The 16,797-nt window shown below is 37.8% G+C and overlaps 13 non-coding genes across 13 annotated transcripts; all 13 read left to right on the top strand.

Moving 5' to 3' along the window:
• Positions 1 to 91: 91 nt before the first annotated feature.
• Positions 92 to 163, top strand: trnac-gca (transfer RNA cysteine (anticodon GCA)). Its single transcript has one exon. It is a non-coding gene; the product is annotated as a tRNA-Cys (tRNA).
• Positions 164 to 1,473: 1,310 nt separating this feature from the next.
• On the top strand, positions 1,474 to 1,545 carry trnac-gca (transfer RNA cysteine (anticodon GCA)). Its single transcript has one exon. It is a non-coding gene; the product is annotated as a tRNA-Cys (tRNA).
• Positions 1,546 to 2,854: 1,309 nt separating this feature from the next.
• On the top strand, positions 2,855 to 2,926 carry trnac-gca (transfer RNA cysteine (anticodon GCA)). The gene has a single exon. It is a non-coding gene; the product is annotated as a tRNA-Cys (tRNA).
• A 1,310-nt stretch (positions 2,927 to 4,236) lies between these two features.
• On the top strand, positions 4,237 to 4,308 carry trnac-gca (transfer RNA cysteine (anticodon GCA)). Its single transcript has one exon. It is a non-coding gene; the product is annotated as a tRNA-Cys (tRNA).
• A 1,310-nt stretch (positions 4,309 to 5,618) lies between these two features.
• trnac-gca (transfer RNA cysteine (anticodon GCA)) lies at positions 5,619 to 5,690 on the top strand. The gene has a single exon. It is a non-coding gene; the product is annotated as a tRNA-Cys (tRNA).
• Positions 5,691 to 7,000: 1,310 nt separating this feature from the next.
• trnac-gca (transfer RNA cysteine (anticodon GCA)) lies at positions 7,001 to 7,072 on the top strand. The gene has a single exon. It is a non-coding gene; the product is annotated as a tRNA-Cys (tRNA).
• A 1,310-nt stretch (positions 7,073 to 8,382) lies between these two features.
• trnac-gca (transfer RNA cysteine (anticodon GCA)) lies at positions 8,383 to 8,454 on the top strand. Its single transcript has one exon. It is a non-coding gene; the product is annotated as a tRNA-Cys (tRNA).
• A 1,310-nt stretch (positions 8,455 to 9,764) lies between these two features.
• trnac-gca (transfer RNA cysteine (anticodon GCA)) lies at positions 9,765 to 9,836 on the top strand. The gene has a single exon. It is a non-coding gene; the product is annotated as a tRNA-Cys (tRNA).
• Positions 9,837 to 11,145: 1,309 nt separating this feature from the next.
• Positions 11,146 to 11,217, top strand: trnac-gca (transfer RNA cysteine (anticodon GCA)). The gene has a single exon. It is a non-coding gene; the product is annotated as a tRNA-Cys (tRNA).
• A 1,310-nt stretch (positions 11,218 to 12,527) lies between these two features.
• Positions 12,528 to 12,599, top strand: trnac-gca (transfer RNA cysteine (anticodon GCA)). Its single transcript has one exon. It is a non-coding gene; the product is annotated as a tRNA-Cys (tRNA).
• Positions 12,600 to 13,910: 1,311 nt separating this feature from the next.
• trnac-gca (transfer RNA cysteine (anticodon GCA)) lies at positions 13,911 to 13,982 on the top strand. Its single transcript has one exon. It is a non-coding gene; the product is annotated as a tRNA-Cys (tRNA).
• Positions 13,983 to 15,292: 1,310 nt separating this feature from the next.
• On the top strand, positions 15,293 to 15,364 carry trnac-gca (transfer RNA cysteine (anticodon GCA)). The gene has a single exon. It is a non-coding gene; the product is annotated as a tRNA-Cys (tRNA).
• Positions 15,365 to 16,674: 1,310 nt separating this feature from the next.
• trnac-gca (transfer RNA cysteine (anticodon GCA)) lies at positions 16,675 to 16,746 on the top strand. The gene has a single exon. It is a non-coding gene; the product is annotated as a tRNA-Cys (tRNA).
• Positions 16,747 to 16,797: the final 51 nt, after the last annotated feature.

Raw genomic sequence — 16,797 nt, 5'->3', positions numbered from 1 at the left:
TCCCTTTGGCTGCTTGACATTGGAACATGCACTTGGGCACCCAAGTACTGCTTTTGCGGTCAATTGAGTGACCTCAGAAATGGCTTTCGATGGGGGTATAGCTCAGTGGTAGAGCATTTGACTGCAGATCAAGAGGTCCCCAGTTGAACTCTGGGTGCCCCCTTGTGGCTCCAATGATTTCTTATTTCTAAAAATATCATGTATTGCCATGCAACTTTAGTGCATTTATATAACATTCAAAAAAATTCCAGTAACTTCAGTGTCAGTAAGCATATTGCATTTTTTAAAATTTGATCAAGTTCAAGACTCTGTAAGGGATGATGTGCTCATGGGAGTATAAACGTACAAAGCCCTTAACAGGACGTGAGATCAGTGAAAGATCATTTGATTCAGGAATAAGATGTTCCCAAGCAATCTTTACTTTGATTGGAAATCCAGAGGTAACTACTGCATAATTGGTTGCTATTTCATCAAAATCTTCAGAATGCTATTGGTTGCTTGACTTTGGAAAATTTGCTTGACAAAACGTTTGCAATTACAGTGCACCCTAAGGAAAACATGCAATAACTTAGATGTGAAATAAAGATATCTTCTGCTATTTTAATACGTTTACACAATTGTCACCACTGAATAAGCCCTGGTGTGTTGAAAAAATCAATCCTGAACACAGCTCTTAAAAGAATTATAGCCCAGTGGTCATAAATGCTGTCTGCAGATGAGCAGGTCAATTCTGGGTGCTCAGTTGTAGCAAGAGTGAGATAGCCTGGTCCTCCTTGACATTTCGGTATGCACTATGCAACTTTTACTCACTGATAGTATCAACTCGGAAAAATTTGAATACCTGCCATTGCAGATATCTTGTCACATTTTCTTCTCTTTTTCAGATTAAAAGATGTAATGTGCATTCTGTGAAAATATATTTCTTTGGGGTACCCAGCGATTGCTTTCTTGGTATCCTGAGCTTCCTCAGCTTTGAAGTATATTCATGGAATTTCTTAGTGGTAGAGTATTTGATTTTGGTTCAAGAGGTTTCCAGTTTAACTATTGGTGCTCCCTAGTGTCTGAGGTGAAGTGCTTTTTAAAAAAATATTCTACTGCCATCCAACAAGCAACTTTAATGCATTTACATCACATTCCCAAAAAGACCAGTAACTTCAGAGTCAGTAATCATATTTCCCTTTCTTAATTTGATCAAATTCAAGACTCAGTAGGGGATGATGTCCACATGACAGTGAATGTGAATACAACTCTTTACAGCATGTTAGCTCAGTGGCAGACAATTTGATTCTGGAATAAAATGTTCAAATTCAATCTTTTCTTTGACTGATGATTCTGAGGTTACTACTGCATAATTGCATGCTATCTCAATGCAATCTTGACAATCCCTTTGGCTGCTTGACATTGGAACATGCACTTGGGCACCCAAGTACTGCTTTTGCGGTCAATTGAGTGACCTCAGAAATGGCTTTCGATGGGGGTATAGCTCAGTGGTAGAGCATTTGACTGCAGATCAAGAGGTCCCCAGTTGAACTCTGGGTGCCCCTTGTGGCTCCAATGATTTCTTATTTCTAAAAATATCATGTATTGCCATGCAACTTTAGCGCATTTATATAACATTCAAAAAAATTCCAGTAACTTCAGTGTCAGTAAGCATATTGCATTTTTTAAAATTTGATTAAGTTCAGGACTCTGTAAGGGATGATGTGCTCATGGGAGTATAAACGTACATAGCCCTTAACAGTACGTGAGATCAGTGAAAGATCATTTGATTCAAGTATAAGATGTTCCAATGCAATCTTTGCTTTGATTGGAAATCCAGAGGTCACTACTGCATAATTGGTTGCTATTTCATCAAAATCTTCAGAATGCTATTGGTTGCTTGACTTTGGAAAATTTGCTTGACAAAACGTTTGCAATTACAGTGCACCCTAAGGAAAACATGCAATAACTTAGATGTCAAATATAGATATCTTCTGCTATTTTAATACGTTTACACAATTGTCACCACTGAATAAGCCCTGGTGTGTTGAAAAAATCAATCCTGAATACAGCTCTTAAAAGAATTATAGCCCAGTGGTCATAAATACTGTCTGCAGATGAGCAGGTCAATTCTGGGTGCTCAGTTGTAGTAAGAGTGAGATAGCCTGGTCCTCCTTGACATTTCGGTATGCACTATGCAACTTTTACTCACTGATAGTATCAACTCGGAAAAATTTGAATACCTGCCATTGCAGATATCTTGTCACATTTTCTTCTCTTTTTCAGATTAAAAGATGTAATGTGCATTCTGTGAAAATATATTTCTTTGGGGTACCCAGCGATTGCTTTCTTGGTATCCTGAGCTTCCTCAGCTTTGAAGTATGTTCATGGAATTTCTTAGTGGTAGAGTATTTGATTTTGGTTCAAGAGGTTTCCAGTTTAACTATTGGTGCTCCCTAGTGTCTGAGGTGAAGTGCTTTTTAAAAAAATTTTCTACTGCCATCCAACAAGCAACTTTAATGCATTTACATCACATTCCCAAAAAGACCAGTAACTTCAGAGTCAGTAATCATATTTCCCTTTCTTAATTTGATCAAATTCAAGACTCAGTAGGGGATGATGTCCACATGACAGTGAATGTGAATACAACTCTTTACAGCATGTTAGCTCAGTGGCAGACAATTTGATTCTGGAATAAAATGTTCAAATTCAATCTTTTCTTTGACTGATGATTCTGAGGTTACTACTGCATAATTGCATGCTATCTCAATGCAATCTTGACAATCCCTTTGGCTGCTTGACATTGGAACATGCACTTGGGCACCCAAGTACTGCTTTTGCGGTCAATTGAGTGACCTCAGAAATGGCTTTCGATGGGGGTATAGCTCAGTGGTAGAGCATTTGACTGCAGATCAAGAGGTCCCCAGTTGAACTCTGGGTGCCCCCTTGTGGCTCCAATGATTTCTTATTTCTAAAAATATCATGTATTGCCATGCAACTTTAGTGCATTTATATAACATTCAAAAAAATTCCAGTAACTTCAGTGTCAGTAAGCATATTGCATTTTTTAAAATTTGATCAAGTTCAAGACTCTGTAAGGGATGATGTGCTCATGGGAGTATAAACGTACAAAGCCCTTAACAGGACGTGAGATCAGTGAAAGATCATTTGATTCAGGAATAAGATGTTCCCAAGCAATCTTTACTTTGATTGGAAATCCAGAGGTAACTACTGCATAATTGGTTGCTATTTCATCAAAATCTTCAGAATGCTATTGGTTGCTTGACTTTGGAAAATTTGCTTGACAAAACGTTTGCAATTACAGTGCACCCTAAGGAAAACATGCAATAACTTAGATGTGAAATATAGATATCTTCTGCTATTTTAATACGTTTACACAATTGTCACCACTGAATAAGCCCTGGTGTGTTGAAAAAATCAATCCTGAACACAGCTCTTAAAAGAATTATAGCCCAGTGGTCATAAATGCTGTCTGCAGATGAGCAGGTCAATTCTGGGTGCTCAGTTGTAGCAAGAGTGAGATAGCCTGGTCCTCCTTGACATTTCGGTATGCACTATGCAACTTTTACTCACTGATAGTATCAACTCGGAAAAATTTGAATACCTGCCATTGCAGATATCTTGTCACATTTTCTTCTCTTTTTCAGATTAAAAGATGTAATGTGCATTCTGTGAAAATATATTTCTTTGGGGTACCCAGCGATTGCTTTCTTGGTATCCTGAGCTTCCTCAGCTTTGAAGTATATTCATGGAATTTCTTAGTGGTAGAGTATTTGATTTTGGTTCAAGAGGTTTCCAGTTTAACTATTGGTGCTCCCTAGTGTCTGAGGTGAAGTGCTTTTTAAAAAAATATTCTACTGCCATCCAACAAGCAACTTTAATGCATTTACATCACATTCCCAAAAAGACCAGTAACTTCAGAGTCAGTAATCATATTTCCCTTTCTTAATTTGATCAAGTTCAAGACTCAGTAGGGGATGATGTCCACATGACAGTGAATGTGAATACAACTCTTTACAGCATGTTAGCTCAGTGGCAGACAATTTGATTCTGGAATAAAATGTTCAAATTCAATCTTTTCTTTGACTGATGATTCTGAGGTTACTACTGCATAATTGGATGTTATCTCAATGCAATCTTGACAATCCCTTTGGCTGCTTGACATTGGAACATGCACTTGGGCACCCAAGTACTGCTTTTGCGGTCAATTGAGTGACCTCAGAAATGGCTTTCAATGGGGGTATAGCTCAGAGGTAGAGCATTTGACTGCAGATCAAGAGGTCCCCAGTTCAACTCTGGGTGCCCCCTTGTGGCTCCAATGATTTCTTATTTCTAAAAATATCATGTATTGCCATGCAACTTTAGTGCATTTATATAACATTCAAAAAAATTCCAGTAACTTCAGTGTCAGTAAGCATATTGCATTTTTTAAAATTTGATTAAGTTCAGGACTCTGTAAGAGATGATGTGCTCATGGGAGTATAAACGTACATAGCCCTTAACAGTACGTGAGATCAGTGAAAGATCATTTGATTCAGGAATAAGATGTTCCAATGCAATCTTTGCTTTGATTGGAAATCCAGAGGTCACTACTGCATAATTGGTTGCTATTTCATCAAAATCTTCAGAATGCTATTGGTTGCTTGACTTTGGAAAATTTGCTTGAGAAAACGTTTGCAATTACAGTGCACCCTAAGGAAAACATGCAATAACTTAGATGTCAAATATAGATATCTTCTGCTATTTTAATACGTTTACACAATTGTCACCACTGAATAAGCCCTGGTGTGTTGAAAAAATCAATCCTGAATACAGCTCTTAAAAGAATTATAGCCCAGTGGTCATAAATACTGTCTGCAGATGAGCAGGTCAATTCTGGGTGCTCAGTTGTAGCAAGAGTGAGATAGCCTGGTCCTCCTTGACATTTCGGTATGCACTATGCAACTTTTACTCACTGATAGTATCAACTCGGAAAAATTTGAATACCTGCCATTGCAGATATCTTGTCACATTTTCTTCTCTTTTTCAGATTAAAAGATGTAATGTGCATTCTGTGAAAATATATTTCTTTGGGGTACCCAGCGATTGCTTTCTTGGTATCCTGAGCTTCCTCAGCTTTGAAGTATGTTCATGGAATTTCTTAGTGGTAGAGTATTTGATTTTGGTTCAAGAGGTTTCCAGTTAAACTATTGGTGCTCCCTAGTGTCTGAGGTGAAGTGCTTTTTAAAAAAATATTCTACTGCCATCCAACAAGCAACTTTAATGCATTTACATCACATTCCCAAAAAGACCAGTAACTTCAGAGTCAGTAATCATATTTCCCTTTCTTAATTTGATCAAATTCAAGACTCAGTAGGGGATGATGTCCACATGACAGTGAATGTGAATACAACTCTTTACAGCATGTTAGCTCAGTGGCAGACAATTTGATTCTGGAATAAAATGTTCAAATTCAATCTTTTCTTTGACTGATGATTCTGAGGTTACTACTGCATAATTGCATGCTATCTCAATGCAATCTTGACAATCCCTTTGGCTGCTTGACATTGGAACATGCACTTGGGCACCCAAGTACTGCTTTTGCGGTCAATTGAGTGACCTCAGAAATGGCTTTCAATGGGGGTATAGCTCAGTGGTAGAGCATTTGACTGCAGATCAAGAGGTCCCCATTTCAACTCTGGGTGCCCCCTTGTGGCTCCAATGATTTCTTATTTCTAAAAATATCATGTATTGCCATGCAACTTTAGTGCATTTATATAACATTCAAAAAAATTCCAGTAACTTCAGTGTCAGTAAGCATATTGCATTTTTTAAAATTTGATTAAGTTCAGGACTCTGTAAGGGATGATGTGCTCATGGGAGTATAAACGTACATAGCCCTTAACAGTACGTGAGATCAGTGAAAGATCATTTGATTCAGGAATAAGATGTTCCAATGCAATCTTTGCTTTGATTGGAAATCCAGAGGTCACTACTGCATAATTGGTTGCTATTTCATCAAAATCTTCAGAATGCTATTGGTTGCTTGACTTTGGAAAATTTGCTTGAGAAAACGTTTGCAATTACAGTGCACCCTAAGGAAAACATGCAATAACTTAGATGTCAAATATAGATATCTTCTGCTATTTTAATACGTTTACACAATTGTCACCACTGAATAAGCCCTGGTGTGTTGAAAAAATCAATCCTGAATACAGCTCTTAAAAGAATTATAGCCCAGTGGTCATAAATACTGTCTGCAGATGAGCAGGTCAATTCTGGGTGCTCAGTTGTAGCAAGAGTGAGATAGCCTGGTCCTCCTTGACATTTCGGTATGCACTATGCAACTTTTACTCACTGATAGTATCAACTCGGAAAAATTTGAATACCTGCCATTGCAGATATCTTGTCACATTTTCTTCTCTTTTTCAGATTAAAAGATGTAATGTGCATTCTGTGAAAATATATTTCTTTGGGGTACCCAGCGATTGCTTTCTTGGTATCCTGAGCTTCCTCAGCTTTGAAGTATGTTCATGGAATTTCTTAGTGGTAGAGTATTTGATTTTGGTTCAAGAGGTTTCCAGTTTAACTATTGGTGCTCCCTAGTGTCTGAGGTGAAGTGCTTTTTAAAAAAATATTCTACTGCCATCCAACAAGCAACTTTAATGCATTTACATCACATTCCCAAAAAGACCAGTAACTTCAGAGTCAGTAATCATATTTCCCTTTCTTAATTTGAACAAATTCAAGACTCAGTAGGGGATGATGTCCACATGACAGTGAATGTGAATACAACTCTTTACAGCATGTTAGCTCAGTGGCAGACAATTTGATTCTGGAATAAAATGTTCAAATTCAATCTTTTCTTTGACTGATGATTCTGAGGTTACTACTGCATAATTGCATGCTATCTCAATGCAATCTTGACAATCCCTTTGGCTGCTTGACATTGGAACATGCACTTGGGCACCCAAGTACTGCTTTTGCGGTCAATTGAGTGACCTCAGAAATGGCTTTCAATGGGGGTATAGCTCAGTGGTAGAGCATTTGACTGCAGATCAAGAGGTCCCCAGTTCAACTCTGGGTGCCCCCTTGTGGCTCCAATGATTTCTTATTTCTAAAAATATCATGTATTGCCATGCAACTTTAGTGCATTTATATAACATTCAAAAAAATTCCAGTAACTTCAGTGTCAGTAAGCATATTGCATTTTTTAAAATTTGATCAAGTTCAGGACTCTGTAAGGGATGATGTGCTCATGGGAGTATAATCGTACAAAGCCCTTAACAGGATGTGAGATCAGTGAAAGATCATTTGATTCAGGAATAAGATGTTCCAATGCAATCTTTGCTTTGATTGGAAATCCAGAGGTCACTACTGCATAATTGGTTGCTATTTCATCAAAATCTTCAGAATGCTATTGGTTGCTTGACTTTGGAAAATTTGCTTGAGAAAACGTTTGCAATTACAGTGCACCCTAAGGAAAACATGCAATAACTTAGATGTCAAATATAGATATCTTCTGCTATTTTAATACGTTTACACAATTGTCACCACTGAATAAGCCCTGGTGTGTTGAAAAAATCAATCCTGAATACAGCTCTTAAAAGAATTATAGCCCAGTGGTCATAAATACTGTCTGCAGATGAGCAGGTCAATTCTGGGTGCTCAGTTGTAGCAAGAGTGAGATAGCCTGGTCCTCCTTGACATTTCGGTATGCACTATGCAACTTTTACTCACTGATAGTATCAACTCGGAAAAATTTGAATACCTGCCATTGCAGATATCTTGTCACATTTTCTTCTCTTTTTCAGATTAAAAGATGTAATGTGCATTCTGTGAAAATATATTTCTTTGGGGTACCCAGCGATTGCTTTCTTGGTATCCTGAGCTTCCTCAGCTTTGAAGTATGTTCATGGAATTTCTTAGTGGTAGAGTATTTGATTTTGGTTCAAGAGGTTTCCAGTTTAACTATTGGTGCTCCCTAGTGTCTGAGGTGAAGTGCTTTTTAAAAAAATATTCTACTGCCATCCAACAAGCAACTTTAATGCATTTACATCACATTCCCAAAAAGACCAGTAACTTCAGAGTCAGTAATCATATTTCCCTTTCTTAATTTGATCAAATTCAAGACTCAGTAGGGGATGATGTCCACATGACAGTGAATGTGAATACAACTCTTTACAGCATGTTAGCTCAGTGGCAGACAATTTGATTCTGGAATAAAATGTTCAAATTCAATCTTTTCTTTGACTGATGATTCTGAGGTTACTACTGCATAATTGCATGCTATCTCAATGCAATCTTGACAATCCCTTTGGCTGCTTGACATTGGAACATGCACTTGGGCACCCAAGTACTGCTTTTGCGGTCAATTGAGTGACCTCAGAAATGGCTTTCAATGGGGGTATAGCTCAGTGGTAGAGCATTTGACTGCAGATCAAGAGGTCCCCAGTTCAACTCTGGGTGCCCCCTTGTGGCTCCAATGATTTCTTATTTCTAAAAATATCATGTATTGCCATGCAACTTTAGTGCATTTATATAACATTCAAAAAAATTCCAGTAACTTCAGTGTCAGTAAGCATATTGCATTTTTTAAAATTTGATCAAGTTCAGGACTCTGTAAGGGATGATGTGCTCATGGGAGTATAATCGTACAAAGCCCTTAACAGGATGTGAGATCAGTGAAAGATCATTTGATTCAGGAATAAGATGTTCCAATGCAATCTTTGCTTTGATTGGAAATCCAGAGGTCACTACTGCATAATTGGTTGCTATTTCATCAAAATCTTCAGAATGCTATTGGTTGCTTGACTTTGGAAAATTTGCTTGAGAAAACGTTTGCAATTACAGTGCACCCTAAGGAAAACATGCAATAACTTAGATGTCAAATATAGATATCTTCTGCTATTTTAATACGTTTACACAATTGTCACCACTGAATAAGCCCTGTTGTGTTGAAAAAATCAATCCTGAACACAGCTCTTAAAAGAATTATAGCCCAGTGGTCATAAATGCTGTCTGCAGATGAGCAGGTCAATTCTGGGTGCTCAGTTGTAGCAAGAGTGAGATAGCCTGGTCCTCCTTGACATTTCGGTATGCACTATGCAACTTTTACTCACTGATAGTATCAACTCGGAAAAATTTGAATACCTGCCATTGCAGATATCTTGTCACATTTTCTTCTCTTTTTCAGATTAAAAGATGTAATGTGCATTCTGTGAAAATATACTTCTTTGGGGTACCCAGCGATTGCTTTCTTGGTATCCTGAGCTTCCTCAGCTTTGAAGTATGTTCATGGAATTTCTTAGTGGAAGAGTATTTCATTTTGGTTCAAGAGGTTTCCATTTTAACTATTGGTGCTCCCTAGTGTCTGAGGTGAAGTGCTTTTTAAAAAAATATTCTACTGCCATCCAACACGCAAATTTAATGCATTTACATCACATTCCCAAAAAGACCAGTAACTTCAGAGTCAGTAATCATATTTCCCTTTCTTAATTTGATCAAGTTCAAGACTCAGTAGGGGATGATGTCCACATGACAGTGAATGTGAATACAACTCTTTACAGCATGTTAGCTCAGTGGCAGATAATTTGATTCTGGAATAAAATGTTCAAATTCAATCTTTTCTTTGACTGATGATCCTGAGGTTACTACTGCATAATTGCATGCTATCTCAATGCAATCTTGACAATCCCATTGGCTGCTTGACATTGGAACATGCACTTGGGCACCCAAGTACTGCTTTTGCAGTCAATTGAGTGACCTCAGATATGGCTCTCAATGGGGGTATAGCTCAGTGGTAGAGCATTTGACTGCAAATCAAGAGGTCCCCATTTCAACTCTGGGTGCCCCCTTGTTGCTCCAATGATTTCTTATTTCTAAAAATATCATGTATTGCCATGCAACTTTAGTGCATTTATATAACATTCAAAAAAATTCCAGTAACTTCAGTGTCAGTAAGCATATTGCATTTTTTAAATTTGATCAAGTTCAGGACTCTGTAAGGGATGATGTGCTCATGGGAGTATAAACGTACAAAGCCCTTAACAGGACGTGAGATCAGTGAAAGATCATTTGATTCAGGAATAAGATGTTCCCAAGCAATCTTTTCTTTGATTGGAAATCCAGAGGTCACTACTGCATAATTGGTTGCTATTTCATCAAAATCTTCAGAATGCTATTGGTTGCTTGACTTTGGAAAATTTGCTTGAGAAAACGTTTGCAATTACAGTGCACCCTAAGGAAAACATGCAATAACTTAGATGTCAAATATAGATATCTTCTGCTATTTTAATACGTTTACACAGTTGTCACCACTGAATAAGCCCTGGTGTGTTGAAAAAATCAATCCTGAATACAGCTCTTAAAAGAATTATAGCCCAGTGGTCATAAATGCTGTCTGCAGATGAGCAGGTCAATTCTGGGTGCTCAGTTGTAGCAAGAGTGAGATAGCCTGGTCCTCCTTGACATTTCGGTATGCACTATGCAACTTTTACTCACTGATAGTATCAACTCGGAAAAATGTGAATACCTGCCATTGCAGATATCTTGTCACATTTTCTTCTCTTTTTCAGATTAAAAGATGTAATGTGCATTCTGTGAAAATATACTTCTTTGGGGTACCCAGCGATTGCTTTCTTGGTATCCTGAGCTTCCTCAGCTTTGAAGTATGTTCATGGAATTTCTTAGTGGAAGAGTATTTCATTTTGGTTCAAGAGGTTTCCATTTTAACTATTGGTGCTCCCTAGTGTCTGAGGTGAAGTGCTTTTTAAAAAAATATTCTACTGCCATCCAACACGCAAATTTAATGCATTTACATCACATTCCCAAAAAGACCAGTAACTTCAGAGTCAGTAATCATATTTCCCTTTCTTAATTTGATCAAGTTCAAGACTCAGTAGGGGATGATGTCCACATGACAGTGAATGTGAATACAACTCTTTACAGCATGTTAGCTCAGTGGCAGATAATTTGATTCTGGAATAAAATGTTCAAATTCAATCTTTTCTTTGACTGATGATCCTGAGGTTACTACTGCATAATTGCATGCTATCTCAATGCAATCTTGACAATCCCATTGGCTGCTTGACATTGGAACATGCACTTGGGCACCCAAGTACTGCTTTTGCAGTCAATTGAGTGACCTCAGATATGGCTCTCAATGGGGGTATAGCTCAGTGGTAGAGCATTTGACTGCAAATCAAGAGGTCCCCATTTCAACTCTGGGTGCCCCCTTGTTGCTCCAATGATTTCTTATTTCTAAAAATATCATGTATTGCCATGCAACTTTAGTGCATTTATATAACATTCAAAAAAATTCCAGTAACTTCAGTGTCAGTAAGCATATTGCATTTTTTAAATTTGATCAAGTTCAGGACTCTGTAAGGGATGATGTGCTCATGGGAGTATAAACGTACAAAGCCCTTAACAGGACGTGAGATCAGTGAAAGATCATTTGATTCAGGAATAAGATGTTCCCAAGCAATCTTTTCTTTGATTGGAAATCCAGAGGTCACTACTGCATAATTGGTTGCTATTTCATCAAAATCTTCAGAATGCTATTGGTTGCTTGACTTTGGAAAATTTGCTTGAGAAAACGTTTGCAATTACAGTGCACCCTAAGGAAAACATGCAATAACTTAGATGTCAAATATAGATATCTTCTGCTATTTTAATACGTTTACACAGTTGTCACCACTGAATAAGCCCTGGTGTGTTGAAAAAATCAATCCTGAATACAGCTCTTAAAAGAATTATAGCCCAGTGGTCATAAATGCTGTCTGCAGATGAGCAGGTCAATTCTGGGTGCTCAGTTGTAGCAAGAGTGAGATAGCCTGGTCCTCCTTGACATTTCGGTATGCACTATGCAACTTTTACTCACTGATAGTATCAACTCGGAAAAATGTGAATACCTGCCATTGCAGATATCTTGTCACATTTTCTTCTCTTTTTCAGATTAAAAGATGTAATGTGCATTCTGTGAAAATATATTTCTTTGGGGTACCCAGCGATTGCTTTCTTGGTATCCTGAGCTTCCTCAGCTTTGAAGTATGTTCATGGAATTTCTTAGTGGTAGAGTATTTGATTTTGGTTCAAGAGGTTTCCAGTTTAACTATTGGTGCTCCCTAGTGTCTGAGGTGAAGTGCTTTTTAAAAAAAATATTCTACTGCCATCCAACAAGCAACTTTAATGCATTTACATCACATTCCCAAAAAGACCAGTAACTTCAGAGTCAGTAATCATATTTCCCTTTCTTAATTTGATCAAGTTCAAGACTCAGTAGGGGATGATGTCCACATGACAGTGAATGTGAATACAACTCTTTACAGCATGTTAGCTCATTGGCAGACAATTTGATTCTGGAATAAAATGTTCAAATTCAATCTTTTCTTTGACTGATGATTCTGAGGTTACTACTGCATAATTGCATGCTATCTCAATGCAATCTTGACAATCCCTTTGGCTGCTTGACATTGGAACATGCACTTGGGCACCCAAGTACTGCGTTTGCGGTCAATTGAGTGACCTCAGAAATGGTGTTCAATGGGGGTATAGCTCAGTGGTAGAGCATTTGACTGCAGATCAAGAGGTCCCCAGTTCAACTCTGGGTGCCCCCTTGTGGTTCCAATGATTTCTTATTTCTAAAAATATCATGTATTGCCATGCAACTTTAGTGCATTTATATAACATTCAAAAAAATTCCAGTAACTTCAGTGTCAGTAAGCATATTGCATTTTTTTAAATTTGATCAAGTTCAGGACTCTGTAAGGGATGATGTGCTCATGGGAGTATAAATGTACAAAGCCCTTAACAGGACGTGAGATCAGTGAAAGATCATTTGATTCAGTAATAAAATGTTCCAATGCAATCTTTGCTTTGATTGGAAATCCAGAGGTCACTACTGCATAATTGGTTGCTATTTCATCAAAATCTTCAGAATGCTATTGGTTGCTTGACTTTGGAAAATTTGCTTGAGAAAACGTTTGCAATTACAGTGCACCCTAAGGAAAACATGCAATAACTTAGATGTCAAATATAGATATCTTCTGCTATTTTAATACGTTTACACAATTGTCACCACTGAATAAGCCCTGGTGTGTTGAAAAAATCAATCCTGAATACAGCTCTTAAAAGAATTATAGCCCAGTGGTCATAAATGCTGTCTGCAGATGAGCAGGTCAATTCTGGGTGCTCACTTGTAGCAAGAGTGAGATAGCCTGGTCCTCCTTGACATTTCGGTACGGACTATGCAACTTTTACTCACTGATAGTATCAACTCGGAAAAATTTGAATACCTGCCATTGCAGATATCTTGTCACATTTTCTTCTCTTTTTCAGATTAAAAGATGTAATGTGCATTCTGTGAAAATATATTTCTTTGGGGTACCCAGCGATTGCTTTCTTGGTATCCTGAGCTTCCTCAGCTTTGAAGTATGTTCATGGAATTTCTTAATGGTAGAGTATTTGATTTTGTTTCAAGAGGTCTCCAGTTTCACTATTGGTGCTCCCTAGTGTCTGAGGTGAAGTGCTTTTTAAAAAAAATATTCTACTGCTATCCAACACGTAACTTTAATGCATTTACATCACATTCCCAAAAAGACCAGTAACTTCAGAGTCAGTAATCATATTTCCCTTTCTTAATTTGATCAAGATCAAGACTCAGTAGGGGATGATGTCCACATGACAGTGAATGTGAATACAACTCATTACAGCATGTTAGCTCAGTGGCTGATAATTTGATTCTGGAATGAAATGTTCAAATACAATCTTTTCTTTGACTGATGATCCTGAGGTTACTACTGCATAATTGGATGCTATCTCAATGCAATCTTGACAATCCCTTTGGCTGCTTGACATTGGAACATGCACTTGGGCACCCAAGTACTGCTTTTGCGGTCAATTGAGTGACCTCAGAAATGGCTTTCAATGGGGGTATAGCTCAGTGGTAGAGCATTTGACTGCAGATCAAGAGGTCCCCAGTTCAACTCTGGGTGCCCCCTTGTGGCTACAATGATTTCTTATTTCTAAAAATATCATGTATTGCCATGCAACTTTAGTGCATTTATATAACATTCAAAAAAATTCCAGTAACTTCAGTGTCAGTAAGCGTATTGCATTTTTTTAAATTTGATCAAGTTCAGGACTCTGTAAGGGATGATGTGCTCATGGGAGTATAAACGTACAAAGCCCTTAACAGGACGTGAGATCAGTGAAAGATCATTTGATTCAGGAATAAGATGTTCCAATGCAATCTTTGCTTTGATTGGAAATCCAGAGGTCACTACTGCATAATTGGTTGCTATTTCATCAAAATCTTCAGAATGCTATTGGCTGCTCGACTTTGGAAAATTTGCTAGAGAAAACGTTTGCAATTACAGTGCACCCTAAGGAAAACATGCAATAACTTAGATGTCAAATATAGATATCTTCTGCTATTTTAATACGTTTACACAATTGTCACCACTGAATAAGCCCTGGTGTGTTGAAAAAATCAATCCTGAACACAGCTCTTAAAAGAATTATAGCCCAGTGGTCATAAATGCTGTCTGCAGATGAGCAGGTCAATTCTGGGTGCTCAGTTGTAGCAAGAGTGAGATTGCCTGGTCCTCCTTGACATTTCGGTATGCACTATGCAACTTTTACTCACTGATAGTATCAACTCGGAAAAATTTGAATACCTGCCATTGCAGATATCTTGTCACATTTTCTTCTCTTTTTCAGATTAAAAGATGTAATGTGCATTCTGTGAAAATATACTTCTTTGGGGTACCCAGCGATTGCTTTCTTGGTATCCTGAGCTTCCTCAGCTTTGAAGTATGTTCATGGAATTTCTTAGTGGAAGAGTATTTCATTTTGGTTCAAGAGGTTTCCATTTTAACTATTGGTGCTCCCTAGTGTCTGAGGTGAAGTGCTTTTTAAAAAAATATTCTACTGCCATCCAACACGCAAATTTAATGCATTTACATCACATTCCCAAAAAGACCAGTAACTTCAGAGTCAGTAATCATATTTCCCTTTCTTAATTTGATCAAGTTCAAGACTCAGTAGGGGATGATGTCCACATGACAGTGAATGTGAATACAACTCTTTACAGCATGTTAGCTCAGTGGCAGATAATTTGATTCTGGAATAAAATGTTCAAATTCAATCTTTTCTTTGACTGATGATCCTGAGGTTACTACTGCATAATTGCATGCTATCTCAATGCAATCTTGACAATCCCATTGGCTGCTTGACATTGGAACATGCACTTGGGCACCCAAGTACTGCTTTTGCAGTCAATTGAGTGACCTCAGATATGGCTCTCAATGGGGGTATAGCTCAGTGGTAGAGCATTTGACTGCAGATCAAGAGGTCCCCATTTCAACTCTGGGTGCCCCCTTGTTGCTCCAATGATTTCTTATTTCTAAAAATATCATGTATTGCCATGCAACTTTAGTGCATTTATATAACATTCAAAAAAATTCCAGTAACTTCAGTGTCAGTAAGCATATTGCATTTTTTAAATTTGATCAAGTTCAGGACTCTGTAAGGGATGATGTGCTCATGGGAGTATAAACGTACAAAGCCCTTAACAGGACGTGAGATCAGTGAAAGATCATTTGATTCAGGAATAAGATGTTCCCAAGCAATCTTTTCTTTGATTGGAAATCCAGAGGTCACTACTGCATAATTGGTTGCTATTTCATCAAAATCTTCAGAATGCTATTGGTTGCTTGACTTTGGAAAATTTGCTTGAGAAAACGTTTGCAATTACAGTGCACCCTAAGGAAAACATGCAATAACTTAGATGTCAAATATAGATATCTTCTGCTATTTTAATACGTTTACACAGTTGTCACCACTGAATAAGCCCTGGTGTGTTGAAAAAATCAATCCTGAATACAGCTCTTAAAAGAATTATAGCCCAGTGGTCATAAATGCTGTCTGCAGATGAGCAGGTCAATTCTGGGTGCTCAGTTGTAGCAAGAGTGAGATAGCCTGGTCCTCCTTGACATTTCGGTATGCACTATGCAACTTTTACTCACTGATAGTATCAACTCGGAAAAATGTGAATACCTGCCATTGCAGATATCTTGTCACATTTTCTTCTCTTTTTCAGATTAAAAGATGTAATGTGCATTCTGTGAAAATATATTTCTTTGGGGTACCCAGCGATTGCTTTCTTGGTATCCTGAGCTTCCTCAGCTTTGAAGTATGTTCATGGAATTTCTTAGTGGTAGAGTATTTGATTTTGGTTCAAGAGGTTTCCAGTTTAACTATTGGTGCTCCCTAGTGTCTGAGGTGAAGTGCTTTTTAAAAAAAATATTCTACTGCCATCCAACAAGCAACTTTAATGCATTTACATCACATTCCCAAAAAGACCAGTAACTTCAGAGTCAGTAATCATATTTCCCTTTCTTAATTTGATCAAGTTCAAGACTCAGTAGGGGATGATGTCCACATGACAGTGAATGTGAATACAACTCTTTACAGCATGTTAGCTCATTGGCATACAATTTGATTCTGGAATAAAATGTTCAAATTCAATCTTTTCTTTGACTGATGATTCTGAGGTTACTACTGCATAATTGCATGCTATCTCAATGCAATCTTGACAATCCCTTTGGCTGCTTGACATTGGAACATGCACTTGGGCACCCAAGTACTGCGTTTGCGGTCAATTGAGTGACCTCAGAAATGGTGTTCAATGGGGGTATAGCTCAGTGGTAGAGCATTTGACTGCAGATCAAGAGGTCCCTAGTTCAACTCTGGGTGCCCCCTTGTGGTTCCAATGATTTCTTATTTCTAAAAATATCATGTATTGCCATGCAA

Source organism: Electrophorus electricus, chromosome 7, assembly GCF_041902795.1.
Source record: "Electrophorus electricus isolate QZ-2024a chromosome 7, ASM4190279v1, whole genome shotgun sequence".
Taxonomy (NCBI): domain Eukaryota; kingdom Metazoa; phylum Chordata; class Actinopteri; order Gymnotiformes; family Gymnotidae; genus Electrophorus; species Electrophorus electricus.
The sequence above is the reverse complement of the archived record's forward strand: the minus strand, read 5'-3'. Positions and strand labels throughout refer to the sequence as shown.